Genomic DNA, 6,695 nt, shown 5'->3' with positions numbered 1-6,695 from the left:
AAAAACCTAAATCCTTCTTCCTCCCTGTACCTGCAGTGCTTCCCTCCCTTGAGCCTTTGCCTGTGAGCTGGATTTAAGAGCTCCCCCATTAGCACTTCTTTTTTACTCACCTCCAGAGCTACTTTAGAAAACAGAGCACCAGCTCCTATTTCCTCCACAGCATACCCACAGAACTTAGAGCTGTAGATCAAGGCTAGCTGTGGAGAATTTAAAGACTCATCTGTGCATGAGTGGCTGCTGGCAGGAATGGAGGGAAGGCAGCACTGGCTGTCCAGGTATAAAGCCTTGGTTTGCTCCTAATACAGCTTGGCTGGGGAGCTGAGTGTAGGGTTATAGCTGAGGAAGTGATTCTCTATCTTTTGTTAGAGCTGCTCATGTCTCTATCTTTGCTAGACATTCCCGATGACCCACACATCCCTCCTATGCTGCTAGTGACCCGCGGAGCTGCTCTCTAACCAGCTGGCTGCAGGTGGGAAGGAGCGAGGCTGAGCCCTGCGGTCAGGGTGCTTCCCCTGTTCTGCACACTGCATAGCATAGCCAGGCAGGGGTGCTGGCTCCCCTCTGACCCTTCTCCTGGGTTTCATACGCCAACCTAATCATTAGGGTATCTTTGCGGCTGGCGTTGCGTCAAGAATGAGTCTGTCCTGAAATTTCTACTTGGAGATGTCTGTGCCCCATCCTAGCTTCTGTGGAGGAGCCCTCAGGGAGCCCCTGTCACAGAAGGAATGACCACTTACATCAATTTAATTTAGTTACTATGAGGAGGGTTGAAAGACCTATGGTTCAGTTCCTAATGTAATAAATGATCTTCTCACTTATAAATTCTGTTGCATCAGCAGAAGCATTTTATGTTTCTGAAGGCTGTACTAATCACTGAGAGACAGAAATACATCTTCCACTGGAATTTATCCCTGTACTTGAGCAGGGAATACAGATATATCTCAGTGCTCTGCATCCAGGGCTGGAAGGAAGTTTTCCACTTGGAACTCCTGTTGGTTTTCCTTGCTTTGGATTTGAAACTGTTGAGTCTGGAGGGAAATGGAAGAAAACAGGGAGATCCATATGGGTGAAGCCTGAGCTTTGTTCATTTGTTTCTGGCAGAAAGCAGCAGGGCTCTTTGCTGGGTCTCCTGTCCCTTTGCATGCACCACCCGAGCTGTGGGACCGAGCACCTCTGCCTGTGCTGCTGCTGTTCCCCTCCGGACTGTAACCCCCTGTACCTGCCCCAAGCGCAGGATGGACCAGGTTGCAGCAGATGAAGGTTACAGGCAGGTGTGAAGGGCACTTCTGTCATCAGACAGACATCTGCCCACAGCAGGAGCGAGTCAGGGAGCCTCTTCCAGCAGGCGCTGACCTGGAGAGATTAACTCTGAAAAGGGGATGGAAAAACAGCCCTGACGTGAACCTGCATTCCCTCTTAGCAAGTCTGGAGGAAAACTCAGCCACAGGTGCAGGACCCGGTGAGTCAGGCTCCTTTTTCTCCCCTCTAATAATACCACCCCGAGAAGAGGCTCTGGGAGCTGGGACTGGGTTATGTGAGGTTGTGGGGGAGCCTGAGTGGGGAGGTTTCCAGAAAAAAGTGGAGCTTTAGTAACTCTGGAAGCCCTGGCTGTGCGGGTACCCTGCAGAGTCTGGAGTGGTGTTGGAATTACACCTGTATAAATGAGAGGTGAGATCCAGTTTGGATGTGGCGTGTCAAGAAACACCCCCCCAATAAACAGGCACATAGATACATATGGGTACAGCATCCCTGCAAGGGGACTCTGCCAGCCCACAGAGCTCCTGCAGAAGTCTCTGCATCAGAGTTTTTCTGTTCCAGAAGAAGACATGCCAGGCAATAAATACTGGGAAAAGCCATGAGGGATAAATTGCTGCTGCAAAAAGAAAACCCTTCAGCCTGGCAGAAGCTCTATTTATCTCCCAAAGACTTTAGTCTCAGCCTTTCCCAGGGGAACATTAATGGAACTTATTAGGAGCTCCCGTGACAAACAAACATTTGTCACAGCCAAGAGGACAGGCAAGCCTGCCAGCTCCCTGGTCGTCCCCCCCCCCCCCCAAATCATAAGACGGTGCTTCATGAGGTAAATGCCATGTCAGGGGACAATGTGACAGTGCCACTGAGACCCATCTGAGTAGGGGTTGTACAGCAGCACTGCTAGTGAAGATAAAACCCTTCTGCCTTGAGGTGCCGTGAGCTTGCCACCCACTTTCCCATTTGGGGAAGAGTGCTGGAGATGGCAGCCATGCCCCTAGAGCTCTGCATCCATCTGTGCTCTGCATCCACAGGAGGCACCATGGGTCTGGGCTGATGCTGGTGTGTTTGCCTTCTCTTCACCTTGTTACTCACCTTGCTGCTGTGGGTGGTCCCTGGCTTTGACTTGAGCTAATCTCCACAATCACTTTATAGAGTCACCTTTGATGATGACCTGGAACAACAGCTGCCACCTGTCCCATCAGGCCTGGTCCTGCTCCCTTGCCTGCTCGGCACTGCTGTTCATGGGAGACCGTCTTTCTGTGTTAGGGTCACACTCCTGGCAGGTGAAGTTACTCAGCTATTGACTACATTCATTAGTCAGATATTGACACATCATGCCAAAGAAAATGAGGAGGACTGCTACAGTCACTGTTTTATTGCTCAGTCTGTTAAAAGAAAGCTGCTCCCCATTTGCTTCTCCCCAAAAAGCTGAATATTCAAAAGGTCAGAAGGATGTCTCAGCATGAATCAGCCAGCAGACATATATCTAAGATCAAAGGGATTGTCAATCCAATTAACAGCCTGGGTTCCTGCAGCGGCAGGCTTCTTACATATAAAATATACTCTATTCAATGTTTCATCTCCAAGTCCAGGTCTCTCTGGAAGTCTTTCTTCTCAAGTCTTTTTTCCCATCTCCCCACTGTCCCAGACATCCCTCAGATGGTACGAGCAGCTCTGTAACCAAGAGTGTAAATTCTCTTTTTTGTCTCCTTCCCCAGAGATACTGTCTTTTTTTTTTTTTTTTGAGGTTAATTAAAACTACCTCATTTTCATATTGCAGCTGCCTGCCCAGATCAGAGGACAGAAGCTCAGGATGTCGGGCTGTAGCAGAGAGCCAGACCCTGGGTTTCAGACCATACACAGGGCATGAACTAAGCAACCAGGGATGAACCTCCCTTCCTCTGCCTGGGGATGGGGATCCACACTGCTGGCTGTACTCAGCTGCTCTGCAGAGCGCTGCTTGCCTGGGCAGGGGGGATAGCAGATCTTTACCTGACTGAACATAAAGGCACCATGGGCTGATTTAAGCAAAGCAAGGGATTAGCACTGGGGAAGCTAGAAGAGATGGGAAAATGTTGGATGAGTACAGGGGGCTGCACAACCCCCATCTTTGAGTCTTTCCATCAGGCATCTGCTGCTCCAGGAGTGAGCAGTGCTGTCGTGCCCGTGGTTCCCTCCATGCCAGCTCCCTACAGGATGGCAGCACCCCGCCCTGCTACGGCTGGCCTCTGCCATCAGCAGAAAGAAACTGCAGCCTGGAAGAAAAGCTTGCTCAGAGCAGGTTAAAGTCAGCGCATACCACGTGTAATAACTTCTCAGTGGAAAGGAAGATGGGCTATTAACACTCTGCATCAGTGCAGGTTCCTCAGGGACACCCAGAGCACCCACATTAATATCCTATTAGCACATTAGGATTCACGTGGGCACAAGAGAGTCTGCACTGAAGGAATGAATAGTGATGAGGACATTATTTTATTGGACTTTCTGGAAATGCCAGCGTTCCTCATGCAATATTAGCATAGCCAGCAGCAGTGTCCAGGAGGACTCGGCGAGCTGCTGGGACCTCCAAGCACCAAACCTCGGTGGATATCGGCTCATGATGGGAGGCAGGAAACCACTCTGGCACCGCATGGAGGCTCCTCTCTGGGCAAGAACAGCTTGTAGGAGAGGAGGACTCGACACTACCTTTGCATTGAGGCCAATATCCTGCACACCCTGATAGTGGCACCCGATGTCCCAGAGGAAGATAAGGGATACACAAAGCAAGCAAGCCCTAGCCAAATGCACAAGGTTTTCCTGTTCCTCAGGCAAGTTAATAACAGAGCAGGATTCAAACCCAGAGAGCCACGTTGTGTTTTAAGCTGATCCCGATTCCTCCAGGGGAGCCACCGGGCTGCGCACCGCAGGCTGGCTCCCCGGGGGGAAGGTGGGCAAGCGGCAGCAGGGCAGCGCCGGAGGAGGAAAGCCCCCTTGCCTTGCTCTCTGGTACCCTCGTCTGGCTGAAGCTGGAAGCTCAACATCCCAGTGGACAGGACAAATCAACCCCCAAAGGGGTCCTCTTCAACTTTTAGGACAAATGGAGTTTGGGATTAGGAGTGCCTAAGGTGTCACTGGGTAGGCAGGAGGGGACGTGAAATGTCCTGGAAGGTGTGGCCACGGATAGATAGAGATTCTGCTTCTTCTCACCAGCAATGTAGAAGACTGTAGGGATCAGTGCTGAGCTGGAAGGCTCCTTCGGCAGCCTGTGGCAGAGAAATGGAGGAGTGGGTGGGCTTTGAGGAAATACATCCCCCACTAGAAGGAGAAGAGCAAGAAGGCAAAACAGTCTTAGAAAGGGAGTTACCACTCAGGCAGTTGCTCCATCAGGCAGCTACAGAGTGCTGAGCTAAGGGGAATTCACAGCAAACAAAACCCCCAGACTTTAAAACCATGGTTGCTTCCTTCAAAGTTATCCAGCAAGTGGCTGCCTATTACAAGTAACCTTGGAGATGCAGCCACCAGGTTGACACGGCATCACCCCGGTCGGCTCCGCAGTTCCCAGCTGTGCCGTGGTGATGCTGCTCTGGTACATTCTGTAATTGTTCATCAGCACTATACAGCACACAACCACCACAGGAATCGATGCTTAAATAAGCACAGGGAAGTCTTAGCTAATGAAATGGGTGTTCATTTCTATTCTGGGGGCAGGCTTGTTCTCTTGCTCCTGAGAAGTATCCTGGATTTCTCCATGTGCTGAAGTTGAAGCGTAGCAGTTGCGACTCCCCAGCTTTGCATCTGCTGAAATCTTTCCCATGACACATTTGCAGCGGCATCTTGCAGATAAACCTGGCTGCTTCTATCACCAGGTGAACACTGCGTTACTTCAGAGCTAAGGGTCCCAGGGGCAGCAGGAGTGCTGACCACTATTTTATCTGGGTGTGTATCCATTACACAAGCATGTCTTGTGAATCAGTTACAAAGAGGAAGAAAAAACCAGAACCATGGGCTTCTGCTAAGGTTTCAGGGCATTTGCCTTTGCCTCGGGACAGCTGCTTTGCTTTCAGCCTCCCTGTGTCTGCTTTATCTCCTTTGCTCAACCCCACTACCTTTGTTCATCTCGCTGGTGCCATGATTTGTCCATCCCTTTTTGAGCAGTCATTTTGGCTGGGAGAAACACATCTCAGCTGCTGGGGGGCCAAAAGGTGGAAATTGTCCTATCCAACTGGAAAGAAGCACTAACAAAACTTTGAGGCTTGGCACAAGCATCTTGTGGGCTAATGGTCCCTTCTCCCTGCAGGACCCAAAAAGAGAGGGGAGGCTGCAGGCAGAGTCAGGGCTCCAGGTGGCAGAAGCAGCAGTGTATTTGTTCACAGCAGGATGAAAACAACACTCTTTGAAAGCTTTCCAGGGACTTGCCCTGCTGGTGTATCTTTATTAAGGGTGTCAGCTCTGGAGCTCCTCTGGCATCCATGGGTGCCACCACATGATCTGGCTGCCATCAACAAGAAAATCCTCTCCTGTGAAGTTCCTCTGTTGGTTTTTCTGATTTGTGCAATGACTGTCCCTTTTCAGTCAACCTCCCTGATCCTAGAAAAAGCATCTCTTCCTCCTGCTTCCCTCCTTCAAGGCCCAGTCTAGGGGTTGTGTCTCTCTCGTATCGTAGCCTGTTGTAGATGCAGGACACTTTGCTCCGTATCATGTGGGTAGAAAAGCTCCAGCCTCTGGCTGGCACTTTTCAGACATCCCAGGCCTGCTGCAAACTTGCCGAAGTCCCCATTGCAATGGGGATGTGACTCCCATGTTTTTTAAAAAGTCCCCATTGCTGTCAGTGGAGAGTTTGGAGCATCTTGCTCGAGACCTGCTCCTCCATGTCAAGGAAGTCCAGGTTAACCCTTCCTGCCCCCAGCAGGGACAGACCTCACTGCTGAGCAAATCTGAGCCTTTTCTGTTCATAACAAGCCCGGCTTTTCTGCATTTAGGGCATGTTAATCCTTCCTGCCCTCAAGCACAGTCCAAAAATAGCACTGAGCCCCTGCCTAGCACAGCCTCAACAGCAACAGGTGCCATCCTGGAGCGTCCTGCTGCTGCAGCCAGCCAGGCTCCTCAAGAGCCCCCCAGCCACTGGCAAACGTGCTGTAATTTCTCCTGCCTTTATCTCATGGCTCGCTGCCAGGCACACCTGGGATGCATTAGAGGCTGGGAGGCAGGCAGCAGCGTGGGAGGACAAGCAAGGGCTCCCCTTTTTCCACCTGTCCTGCCAAAAATCATGCTGTGCCCGGCTTCCCGCAGGGCATGGGGTGTCTGTGCAGCGCAAGGGCTGGATTGCCAAGTGGGGTTCTCAGGCTCTTTACCAAAACCATCCGGAGTTTGTACAAGGACCAGCATGAAGTACTCAACTGCAGCCACAGGATGGAGAGCTGGAAGTGCCATTTAACTCTGGTTAGCCACAATTTGGGGATCAA

This window comes from Falco rusticolus, chromosome 8, assembly GCF_015220075.1.
Source record: "Falco rusticolus isolate bFalRus1 chromosome 8, bFalRus1.pri, whole genome shotgun sequence".
Lineage (NCBI taxonomy): Eukaryota > Metazoa > Chordata > Aves > Falconiformes > Falconidae > Falco > Falco rusticolus.
Note: the sequence above shows the minus strand (reverse complement) of the source record.